Raw genomic sequence first — 12961 nt, forward strand, 5'->3', positions numbered from 1 at the left:
ACTTCCTATCCTGAATTATACTTTTCAGCTATTAGAAGCAAATTACCAAACATTAGAACATACACTGGTGAGAGAGATCCTATCATCCTTAAAAGTGCAATGGTGGCCTCTATGCTATAAGTAAGAGCCAAAGAAACATGTGCCATTGCAGAACTGGATGGCCTACTGGTGTTGGGGATGATAAGCCTTGACACATGGAGACCAGTGGTGGCAGTGAAATACCCAAAGCCAAGCACATACAATGATAGTAGTCAATATCATGGTTTGTCTTAGCTCAGGCTGATACAAAAAGTTACCATATATTGTGTGTCTTAGAAAGCAAATATTTAGTTCTGGAGGCTGCTAGTTTCAGATCAGCATGCCAGCATTGGGAGGTACTTGGTCAGAATTTTCTTCCTGATTTGCTGAGGGCTGCTTTCTTGTTGTGTCTTCACATGATGGGAAGGGTTGGGAGGAGCTCTCATGATTTTTATTATAAGGGTAGTCAAACAATAGTGCAAGAGAGAGAATGTAAGGTAGTGAAATATCATTTTTAACCTAGATGTATGGCAGGAAAAAATAACTTTCAAAATGGGTGCAAAATTTATATTCGGAGGAGAGTTTTTCTTGAATAAGTCAAGAAAGTTCTAAATGTTTTAGTTTAGGCAAAAATAAAAATAGCTTAAATATAAAGTCTTCAGTACAATAGTAAATGCAGATCCAAAACATCAGTGGATATGGATACAATAAATATTAATTTAATAAAAACATCATAATAATGTACTCTGTATTAAAGAGAGGAGATAAAATAATTCAGGAAGAGTCTGGATATAGATCAAGTATTAGAAGCCCCTTGAATTGTTTTGAGGAGAATAAGGTGAGTAATTTTGAGTTTCATGATTTAAGTCTAAATATTGCCATTTATAATGTAGTCAATTAAAGAACAGAGCAAGTTTTTAATTTTTATTTGGGAGACATAAAAATGATTTCCACACATCACAGTAAATAAAAAATATAATATGAAAAATGTCAAGTAAAGTTAGAGAATATTTTTAAAAGATGAACAAATTTGGCCAGATGTATGAATGTAGAACCCTACACCCAACAATAGTAGAATATGTTGTTGTTTTTTTGCAAAGCACACTAACAAACGTCACATGAATTTTACCTGTACCAAACCACAAGGGAGGATTAGTTGTCTTATGTCAGACTCTCTAGATGCAGAGCCTTGGTGATGGGTTTGTGTTCATGTGATTTATTGAGGGTGTGCTTTCCATAGAAGGGGTCTAAGGGAAGTGGGAGAGGGCAAGAAAATAAGAATGAAAAGAGGCTATGGTTGCAGGCAAAAATGTCTTCAAGCTGATCCACTGAGATCTCTGTAGCACAAATAGCATGAGAGTTTGTCTCTCCTTGAAGCAAAGTGCTAGACATTTGTACCCCATTAGGCATTATGTGAGGGCCATCCATCTTGAGCAGAGCAGCTACAATGCTAAGAAAAATTCTCCGAAGAAAAGAGCAGCTGTGAGCTTTTTAGCAATGAACACGCACAGCAATAGATGGATGGATGCAAAGGCTTGTAAGATGATCAAACTGAGGCACTAATAGCAAACAGCACCAGTATAAAAATTAATATTTGCATACCTACATTGTGCCATGGTCTATATATGTCTACTACCAGCCCACACTGGTGGGGTTCCTGTCATCCAGGCAGCCAATTATCTAGATCTAGAACCCCTTTGCAGAAATTTAATTTTCAGAGCTCTCTGGGTACAATCTACTACTGACTGAAATCCCTAGAAAGCAAATTCTGGGATGGAAATTTGCATGTAAATTGTTTATTAGGGAAAACTCCTGGGATAAGCACTTATAATAGAATGTGGAAGGAAATGGGTCTGGGAAGGATGGGAAGTTTAGCCATAGTCTTAACAGTTGCTTCACCTATTTCAATGGAGAACTCTGGACTTTAGTAATCCATCTCATTTTCCCCAGTTTTTAAGAGATTGGTCAGAATAATGAACATCCTAGGAAGGGTTGACTTTAGGCAAAGTGACTATTCAGAAGAGAGCTGAAAACATGTGTTTGCAGGAGAGCTTGCATTTCAGAACAAAGGAATCTAAGAAGGTTAGGGGACATGGGAAAGGTGAAAAGTGGTGAGAAAAATGGATATATACTTCATTGAGGTTCAAGAGAATTTGTGTAGGAGTTGTAGAAGAAGGGCTCACAATACAAAAAAGAAACTGTGATGGGCAAAGAATTCAATGTGTAATGGCAATTTTCCTAAGTGAAAATGTTATTGTTAATTCCAAAATTTGACCTTGTGTAGCAGTTAGGGTTCTACAACAAACAAACAAAGAAAACAAAACAGCAAACAAACAAACCCAGAACCAATGGGATGTGTATATACCGTATATATAGAAAGAAATTTATTGAAGGGAACTGGCTGAAATAATTATGGAGGTTATCAAGTCTAAAAACCTGCAAGGTGGGCCAGCAGGCCCAGGAGAACTGATGTTCCAATTCTAGTCTGAAGGCCAGCAAGAGCCAAAGTTACAGAGGAAGCTCAAAGTCTACTGGAGACTCTAGTACACAGGTACCTATTATCCTATATAATAAAAGGCTAATACGCAAATCGACCAAATGGCAGAACAACAGTCTCTATGACACACACTGACAACCAGGGGGCAGATGCTCAATGCAGAAGCTGCCCCCTGGTGGTCAGTGCGCTCCCACAGGGGGAGCATCACTCAGCCAGAAGCTGGGCTCATGGCTGGCAAGTGCAGTGGTGGTGGTGGGAGCCTCTCCCGCCTTGCGGCAGTACTAAGGATGTCCAACTGGGGAGCAGACCTAAGTTGGCAGTCGGACATCCTCCAAGGGCTCCCAAACTGCAAGAGGGTGCAGGCCGGGCTGAGGGACCCCCCAAGTGCACAAATTTCATGCACTGGGCTTCTAGTTTACAAATAAATGCTTCTTTGCAATTCCCACCCAGATAAAAATATAAAACATTACTTTAATCCCAGTAATGTTTCTACTTCTGCTTACCCATGATTAACTACTGCTCTGACTTCTATCACCAAGCAAAGTTTAGTCTGTTTCTTAACTTCATATAACACAACTTCATGTACTCTTTTCTGAGTTCTTTGCTCAATGTTTTGTTTGTGACAGTCATCCTTGTTGCAAGCAGAAGCTTCATTCTCTTCATTGCTCCACAAAACATTTCTCAACCTTAGCACTCTTGACATTTTGGGCTTGAAAATTCTTTTTTTGTGGGAGCTATCTTGGGCATTGTAGGATGTTTAATAGGCAGCCCTGACCTCTAAACACTGGGTGCTATAGCATCTGTTCTGCTAAACAACCCAGTTGTGACAACCAAATATGTTTCTAGTCATTGCTAAATGTCAGCTGGGGCCAAATCACCACCTTTAGGAGTTACCAAGCTTGAATAATTAAAACTATCTCTATAAAATCACATCCCACTCTCATAATAAATATTCCAGAGTCTAAAGAGAAAAGTATGGAAGAAGGTGCCACTTAACAATGCCTAAGGTAGATATCTTCTTTATCTCAAAACTAGAGGCCTGGTGAATGAAATACATGCACTCGGGGTCGGGGGGGTGGGCCATCCCCCAGCCTGGCCTATGCCCTGTCACAGTGCGGAGCCCTGCAATCGATTGCCCCAAAGAGGTAGGCCCCACCCACCCATCCGGGGCTCCTCAATGGATTGCCCCAAAGAGATAGGCTGGAGAAGGGGGTCCCGCCTCTTTGCCGTATGGAGCCAGGAGGTGGGACTCCCAGGACCCCCAGGACCCCTAGGACCCCTAGGACCCTCAGGCAGGCCTCACCGTGCAGAGCCAGGGGACCCCCAAGGCAGGCCTTGCCAGACCCCCAGGCATTCCTTGCCATGTGGAGCTGGGGGACCCCTCCATGCAGTGAACGCAGCGTCAAGCCCAGCCCCGCCCAACTGCACATACAGCATGACAACGTGAGGGCATCACAGCATGATGACCACTTAGGCTTTTATTAGTAAGGATATATTTAACTTGCCCTACACTGTGGAGAAGATAAAAGTAACATAATTGAAACTACTGACTCACTTGTACTTTCTCAGGTCTCAGTCTTTTGTCATTGTTGTTGCTTAATAAATGAGTAAGGAAGTGTGTGCTACTTTATTAAATTTTTTTTTAATATATTTTTTTCATTTTTTTATTATGATATTATATGTGTACATATCTTACCATTGCCCCCCCCCACTCCTATACATGCCCTCACCCCCCAGAGTTTTGTGTCCATTGGTTATGCTTATATGCTTGCATACAAGTCCTTCGGTTGATCTCTTATCTCCCCCACCTCTCCCTCACCTTCCCATTGTAATTTGACCTTCTGTTTGATGCTTTACTGTCTCTGTATCTATCTCTTTGTTCAACAGCTTATAATTTTCTTTATTATCTATAAATGAGTGAGATCATGTGGTATTTTTCTTTCATGGACTGGCTTATTTCACTTAGCATGATGTTCTCCAATTCCATTCAAGTTGCTGCAAATGGTAGGAATTCCTTCTTTTTTATGGCAGCATAGTATTCCATTGTGTAGATGTACCATAGTTTTCTGATTCAGTCATCTGCTGATGGGCACCTAGGCTGTTTCCAAATCTTTGCTATTGTAAATTGTGCTGCTATGAACATAGGGGTGCATATATCCTTTCTTATTGGTGTTTCCAGTTTCTTAGGATATATGTTTTTTATTTTTTATTCAGAATGATACTAAGTAAATAATTTAACCCAGAATAAAATACAAATCCACAATATTAATACAAAGCAAATGTAAGCACACTCTCTAAAGTTCCTTGGTTTGCATAATACATTTCTTGCTTAGAGATAGGGGCTTTGTTTTAGTGACAAAACCATCAAAGACAAACCTAACATATACGGTGATGCTGATAATAACGATAATGGTGATGATAATGACAACAACAATGACAACAAATATAGTATTTACAAAAACTCACCTTCATCAGTTCATGTTTTGTTTATTATTATTGAATTTTGATAATTTTTACAAGGTTACAATACAGAAAAAATTCAAATGTAGTCCTGACTGACATAAAATGGGTACTTTTGTTTTTGTAAACTTTATTGTTGAAAGTATTACATATGTCCACCCATTGACTGACCCTTCTAACCCGCCTGCAGCCCAGGCCTTACCAACCTATTGTTTGTGTCCATGGGTTATGCATATATGCATACAAGTTCTTTGGTTGATCTCTTCTCCTCCCCGCCTCCCAACCCCTGTCTTCCCTCTGAGAGGGTATTTTTGAACATGACTGCATTTAATCACTCAATAAATATGCACTGACCACTGACTATTGACCAATGCTGAGCACTGGGGAAGGCATTGGGGAGGCATTGAGGATTCTATGATCAGCACAGCAGCCATGGTCCCTGTGCTCAGGCATTATTTTTTATCTCAGAGAGAAGACATTAAAACAAGTTATACAAGCAAATGTAATATTTGAATGCCTAATCAGCATTGTAAAGGAAGCATACAGAGCGCTATGACTAAGTGTAGAGAGGAGACTGAATTTGGATTATGCAGTCAGCAATCCTTCTCAGGAAAAATGAGAGGTAAGATGCATTTTTGGTGAACACAGCTAGGGAAAAATGAGGGAAGAATTTCAGACAGAGGAGAGTTTGTGTACAAAAGTCCTGATTGGTGAAGAGTTGGGTGTGTTTGGTATCTGAATGAAGGTCCATGTGCTGAAGCTGAGAGAACATGTGATGAGGAGAGGGGCAGGCCTGATTGTGTAGGAACCTGCAGCCATGGTATTGAGAATGAAAGCTCTTAAGGCTTTAGGACTTTGGGTAGAAAAAAAGTGACAAAACAATTTGTTTTAATAAACTCATAGTGTCTACTGTGTGAACATGTATTAGAACTGCCCAAACTGACCATGCCTTCAGACCTAAAAATAGGTGAACTCGCAGCTTCTTAAAATTACCAGCCTGGTGTTAAAGATTCAAAATGCTATAAATAAGTAAATAAATAAATAAACAGACAAATGAATAAAATACTTAGTGCTATATATTTGCTCTAGAAAACAACAATGAGAGGTTCTGGAACCCTTAAATACAATGTTTTTCCTCTTCTTCTCTTCAAATTTCACACCATTACAGTCATTGTCCCCTACCCCAGCTTTAGTAAAATATAATATATATACTAGAGGCCCGGTGCACGAAATTCGTGCATGGAAGGGGGTTGTCCCTCAGCCCAGCCTGTACCCTCTCCAATATGGGACCCCTTGAGCGATGTCCGACTGCCCGGGCAGTCGGACATCCCTCTCACAATCCAGGACTGCTGGCTCCCAACTGCTTGCCTGCCTGCCTTCCTGATTGCCCCTAACCGCTTCTGCCTGCCAGCCTGATCACCCCCTAACCACTCTGCTGCCAGCCTGTTTGCCCCCAACTTCCCTCCTCTGCCGGCCTGGTCACCCCTAACTGCCCTCTCCTGCAGGGTTGATCACCTCCAACTGCCCTCCCTTAAAGGCTTGGTCCCTCTCAACTGCCCTCCCTTGCAGGCCGGGTGCCTCCCAACTGCCCTCTCCTGCTGTCCATTTTGTGGTGACCATCTTGTGTCCACATGGGGGCAGGATCTTTGACCTCATGGGGGCAGCTATATTGTGTGTTGCAGTGATGATCAATCTGCATAGTACTCTTTTATTAGATAGGATATATATATCACTGTATGAGTTTAAGCTGAACAGTAAGTAGGTTTTAAAATGATCTAATCTAAAGGCTTCCCAGCCAGAAAAACAATCTCTTAGGTCCGTGGTCGGCAAACTGTGGCTCGTGAGCCACATGTGGCTCTTTGGCCCCTTGAGTGTGGTTCTTCCACAAAATACCATGGCTTGGGCAAGTCTATTTTGAAGAAGTGACGTTAGAAGAAGTTTAAGTTTAAAAAATTTGGCTCTCAAAAGAAATTTCAATCTTTTTACTATTGATATTTGGCTCTGTTGACTAATGAGTTTGCCGACAACTGTCTTAGGTTATGCGAGGGCACTGGAAATGCCATTTCCTGGAAACATAATTCATATTGAAACTGAAAGCAGTGAAGAGCTACTTTTATAACAGGCTCATTTCCAAAAAACCAGCTGCCTTTCTGTAGGAACAATCCTTGAGCCTGGTTTTGACGCTCTAAATCCATATCAGAGTGTGTAAAAGTGTTCAGACAATTAAAGCTCTCTCCCTAACGTGTTTTGCACACTCTCTTTGGACTCCACATTCTTCCACTGGGGTGCACTTGCATTTCATGGGCAAAAAATTCATGGAAGTGCAACTGCTGCTTGTTTGGGAACTTGACTAAAACTCTAGAGTGCTACGGGGAATTGAATTTTCACTGCACGCACCTGTTTTCCTGCGGTTCAATTTACCGTAGAGTTTCCTAAACAAAAGTGTCTGGGCACTATTTGCACTCTTAGAGTTGTTCACACACAGCCTCCTTCTTTCTTACAGCAGAATAGGTATTGGGATACCATATTACAAAAAGATAAAAGAAAGGTTTATTATTTTAACATTTGACCTCCAATGTCCTCTTAAAAATTAGTTTGAGAGAGAGAGAAAAGGAGAGGGAGATAGAAACATTGATGTGAAAAAGAACTACCCCCCAAATGTGCCCAAACCTGGGATAGAACCTACAACTGGGTATGTGCCCTTACCGGGAATCAAACCCACAACTCTTCCACGCCTGAGACGTTGCTCCAACCAATTTAGCCATACTGGCCAGGGCTGACCCCCAGTTCTTGATAGAGAGGAAAATGTGTGTGTTTTCAAAATTCATTAATGTCTGTCGGAGAAGAGGGGAGAATACAAGGATGTAATTGTCAGCAAAAACCTCAGCAATAAAAAAATGGTGCCCAGTGCTTTGTTAGGAAAGTTTAATTGCTCCTAAAAGCAAGGTAGTGAGTTAAGGATGGACTAGGATAGGGAGAGGAAGGAGGAACCAGCAAGGTAAAAAGGGGCTGGGCTTCGGTGGGTTGAAGAGCTCATGGTTCCCTTCAAAACCATGATGGGCAAAGAAATCATAGGGCAAAAGATGTCCTCTCCCATTTTCAGTGAAATCTATTACACTCATATAAGCTTTTTGGATAGTCTTGCATTTGGCAACGAGGTTATAGGAGGTGATATACGCAGTTCTATCTCTGATTGAAGTACCATCCAGGAGAGGTCATTTCTGCAAAAGTCATGCTGTGAGGAATGAGACAGCGACACAGCATGGCCTCAGCTAGTCCTTGAAATTCCCCAAATGTTACAGGAAATAATGGGAATCATTCCTTGGTCTGCTTTGCCCTTTGGAAAGCCAGGTAATTGGAGACATATGTTTGAATTAGATAAATGGGCCTTTATCCCAATGAGTAACTTAAGCAGAATGAAGTTCAACATGAAGTAGCAAACAGGAGCTTTGAGAGTGGATTCCTAGGGAAGAGAATGGAGGTTCAGCCACATATTCTTGGACTGTTCCAAGTTCTTTACTATGTCTCATGTGTTCATGTTAGGGGCAGAAATAGAATATTAGAAATTAACTTAAATTTTAATCATGCTCTGTTAGCTATGATTGCTCTTTTTTGATTAGAGAAAACATATTCTAACCTCGCTGAAAGCTGTACGCCCCAGGACATGGAAGCTAACATCGAAATGCGGTCATCCTCCTTCTGAGAACTGCCTGACATTATGGAAAGATTTACAATGTCATAGCACCTAGTCCTGGAGGCACCTGCTCTTTACAACCCCCAGCCCCTATTACCTGTAATCTGGTCCCCTCAGGGTACCCGGAGGCGCACCCTCTCTGTGATTCCCCTCCAGCCCTCATGACCTGTAATGATTATCCCACGCCTACTTTCCCACACTTGTAATTCCTACTTTCCCATGTAATCTTGTCCTTCTACCCAATATAAGCAGTTTGATTGTGGTGGGGTGGAGAGCAGATTTTTGTGGCTGGTCTCCCATACTGCCAGCATCATTGGAATAAAAGCTCATATATGATTCAATCCCATCTCTGCTTAATTGGCTGAAATAGTGACAGGCAGCCCGGACCCCTTGGTTGTCTGGTTACAAAGGGAGTGGAGTCTAAGTAACTAAAGTCAGCCACTGAGCCCTCCACACCTACCTGACTGACTCCAATTATAATACTGGATATGAAGGCTTGGGTGCGCTGTCCCGGTTGCCAATATCCCATATGTGTTGTCACACGTGGTTTCTGAGAGAACTAGATGCTGTTCTGGGAGAAGACAATTGGAAGTCTGTGCCTGGCCTTTCCTGGACTTCAAGCTATGCCCCTTTTGCTTTGTTTGGCTTTAATTTCTAGCCTTTCACTGTAATGAACTGTTGTTCCTCTAGGAATAAATCTATGAATAAAACTTTACAAGAGTTCTGAGTGTCATTTTAGAAATCATTGAACTGGAGGGCTGGTCTTGGGGACTCTTGAATCCAGTTTTTCCTTAACATGGGATTTTCTGGAGTAACTGACTCACTGAAACATGGCAAAAGCATGGTTTGGGAAAAGAAGAATAAGTGGTAGTGTTAGGATGGTTTCCTTGTGCACCAACTGCATAGGCGTTTAGTCTTCTTGTTCTATGGATAGCCATTTAATAGGACGTTTGCTACAACAATCAAAAAATATAAAATAGATCCATTGACTCTTCAATGTATCAGATTTGCCCTAATATGAAATACACGATGTGGAAAGCCCAAAAGTTGTGTTTGTTTCTAGATCTGTCTGCATCAACCTAAAAGGCACGGAAGAAAATTCTTTCTTTGATCCAACATGGAGCTTGATAATTCATTTTCTCTATAGGACCAGCATTCTATTCTATTTCATTTGTTTTGGGATTGTGACCTCTATTGGGATTGAGAATTAATTAGCATCATACTCATATTACCTCTCAAAGAGCATCATTTGACTGACACTTTACAGGGATAGTTTACAGGACTCACCTATTAACCAGCTCCCCAGCCCCAGTGAGAAGATGATGAAGGAATCTTAATAATGTCCAAATCATGGATATTCCCAGTATCTACGTTCACACATATGGAAATATTGGATGACCTTGTGAAAATGTACTCTAAGGTAATAGAGAAGTAGATACACATGCTTAGCTGCTGACCATGATAAATACAAAATCCCAACTCTTGGGATAATTGGAGATTTTTAAGAGTGAACTCTTTTTTTGGAAGTCCAAGAAGAACTGCTTACTGAAGGATTTAGAAAGAAATCTAAGGAATAAAGTAACAGATATATCAACTTAAAGAAAGCAGGAGATTGAAAGAACTAATGCAATTAAAGCTTATTGTCATCACTAGAGGACCAGTGCATGAAATTTGTGCATGGGGGGTAGGGGGGAGGTCAGTCCTTCAGCCCTGATTTCATCCTCTCATAATACAGGACTGCTGGCTCCTAACTGCTTGCCTGCTGGCCTGTTGGCCTGCCTGATTGTCCCTAATCACTCTGCTTGCCTGCCTGATCACCCCTAACAACTCTGCCTGCCTGATCACCCCTAACTGCTTCTGCCTGCCTGCCTGATCGTCCCTCATATTACACTTTTATTATTATAGATAGTTGCCTTGCTCCAAGCTGTAAGGGCCTGCTTGTCATAGAGACAGAAAAGTTTTAATTTTTACTCTTGATTATGGCAATTAACTAACACAGATGGGCACCAAAAAGGTGACTTACCAAAGGGTGTATAGCAATCGGTGCTGTTAAGTCCTCTTCCGTGAAAACATGCATGTCGTGCATTGTATCTGCCTGGCTACATGAAGTTTCTGTCTGTCTTTGCAATCATATGAGTGAATTGTCTGAGACCCCAGCCCAGTCTGGTTTGGTGCTCACAGAATAATAGAGCTCTTTTTTTTCCTAGAAGTTGCAGGATATCTTTCTTTTAATTTTTCCTCAACACTCTGACTATACTTATGTCTCTCACCTTTGCTTTCTCTCCATCCCCCAGCCACAACAGTAACTTGATCCAGGCTCACTTCCCTTGAGTGCATGCCACCAGAACCACGATTCCCAGCATTCCTAGTGCTCCCCGCGCTCTCGGCTTCCACTTCTGGTACAGGGGTCACAGAAACTGAAAGGACTGGGAACTCCAGTGGCAGGGCTGACAAGACTGGACACTCCAGCAGCAGGCAAGCAGCATGGCTGGATCCGTCTGAGGGCAGATCCACCTGCACTGCTCACCCATTGCTCCCCACAGCGGGGCTGACAGGACCAGACACTCTAATAACAGGGCTGAGGAGACTGAGCATAGCCATCTTTGTAATGGAGTGATGGTTAATTTGCATATTACCCTTTTATTAGATAGGATAGTCCCTTGATGAAGGTGGCAGTGTGTTCACTATGGGACTATATGGTACTGCTAAGATAGTTGGTGTACTGAGCACAAAAATAAAATAGGCTTTAGAATTACTGTTAATAAATTATAAAATGAAGCTTCTTCTGTTTTAATAGCTTAATGTTGTGGCTCACTTTTACAATCTATCTTGTGTTTTCTTTATTCAATGGAAATTTTAAAAGTAAACCATAATTTCTAAGAATTATCAGGGACTGTATTAGAGAAAACAAATTGCATTTTGATTGAAATAATTAATTTAAGGAAATGGGAAGAAAGTTAGAAAATGTAATCAAAGACAGACCAAATTTACAATATCATCAAAACAAATAAAATACTTCATTTTATTTTTTAAAAAATATATATATATTTATTTCATAGAGAAAGGGAGAGGGAAGGAGAGAGAAACATCAACGATGAGAGAGAATCATTAATCAGCTGCTCCTGCATGCCCCCTACTGGGGATTGAGCCTGCAACCCAGGCATGTGCCCTTGACCAGAATCAAACCTGGGACCCTTTAGTCTGCAGGCTAATGCTCTATCCATTCAGCCAAACCAGCCAGGGTCAAGTAAAATATTTTAGAATAAATTTATCAAGGAGTAGATGAGATTCATATGAACTACTAAAATGTGGCTGAAAGAAACAAAAATGTGTAAAACTGCATAGATATAAATATATCAATCTTCATAAATGAGTGAATACATTTGATATGATTCAAATAAATATGGCAAAATATTTTTTGGAAATAGAAATATTATTTAAAAATATATATATACTAGAGGCCTGGTGCATGAAATTTGTGCAGAAGGGGGTGTGTCCCTCAGCCCAGCCTGCACCCTCTCCAATCTGGGACCCCTCAAGTGTGGGAGACCCTTTCACATCTCGCGTGGTTCAGGGTTCTGGTTCAGGGTTCAAGTTCTGGAGAAGGGCTGCACGCAAATTAAAAGAGACTAGAAGCAAATTAATTTGGCGATATGGGGGCCAGGCGGTAGTCCAACTCTAGTGGGAGAACTACTGCTAGGTTCTGGCCTTGCTATGCCTTTTATTGAGACTATGGGATACACCCATTACCCTTAAGCAGGTTTGGGATACACCCATAGCCCTTAGGCAGGTAATAAGTGGATTATCATACCAGTAAGGATTTACATGATTACAAGATGGGGAAGTTGCCTCAGTTACCATTGTCTCAATTAGATAGGGAGTGGTTGGCTCTGACCTTTCAGAGCTTCAAGGTTGACCAGCCTTTTACATCTTTTCTATTAGTGAGACAATGGTTGGTTTCTGGCACTCAAGGGATGTCTGACTGCCCATTAGGCACAATCCAGGTAGGGCAGTTGGACATTCCTTTCACAATCCAGGACTACTGGCTCCCAACTGTTCGCCTGCCTGCCTTCCTGATTGCCCCTAACTGCTTCTGCATGCCAGCCTGATCACCCCCTATCTGCTCCCCTGCCAGCCTGTTTGCCCCTGACTGCCCTTCCCTGCAGGCCTGGTCATCCCTAACTGCCCTCCCCTGCAGGCCTGGGTCCCCCCCAACTTCCCTTCTCTATAGGCCCTGTTGCCCCCAACTTCCCTCCTCTACTGGCCTGGTCACCCCTAACTGCCCTCCCCTG

Source organism: Cnephaeus nilssonii, assembly GCF_951640355.1.
Source record: "Cnephaeus nilssonii genome assembly, chromosome: 7".
Lineage (NCBI taxonomy): Eukaryota > Metazoa > Chordata > Mammalia > Chiroptera > Vespertilionidae > Cnephaeus > Cnephaeus nilssonii.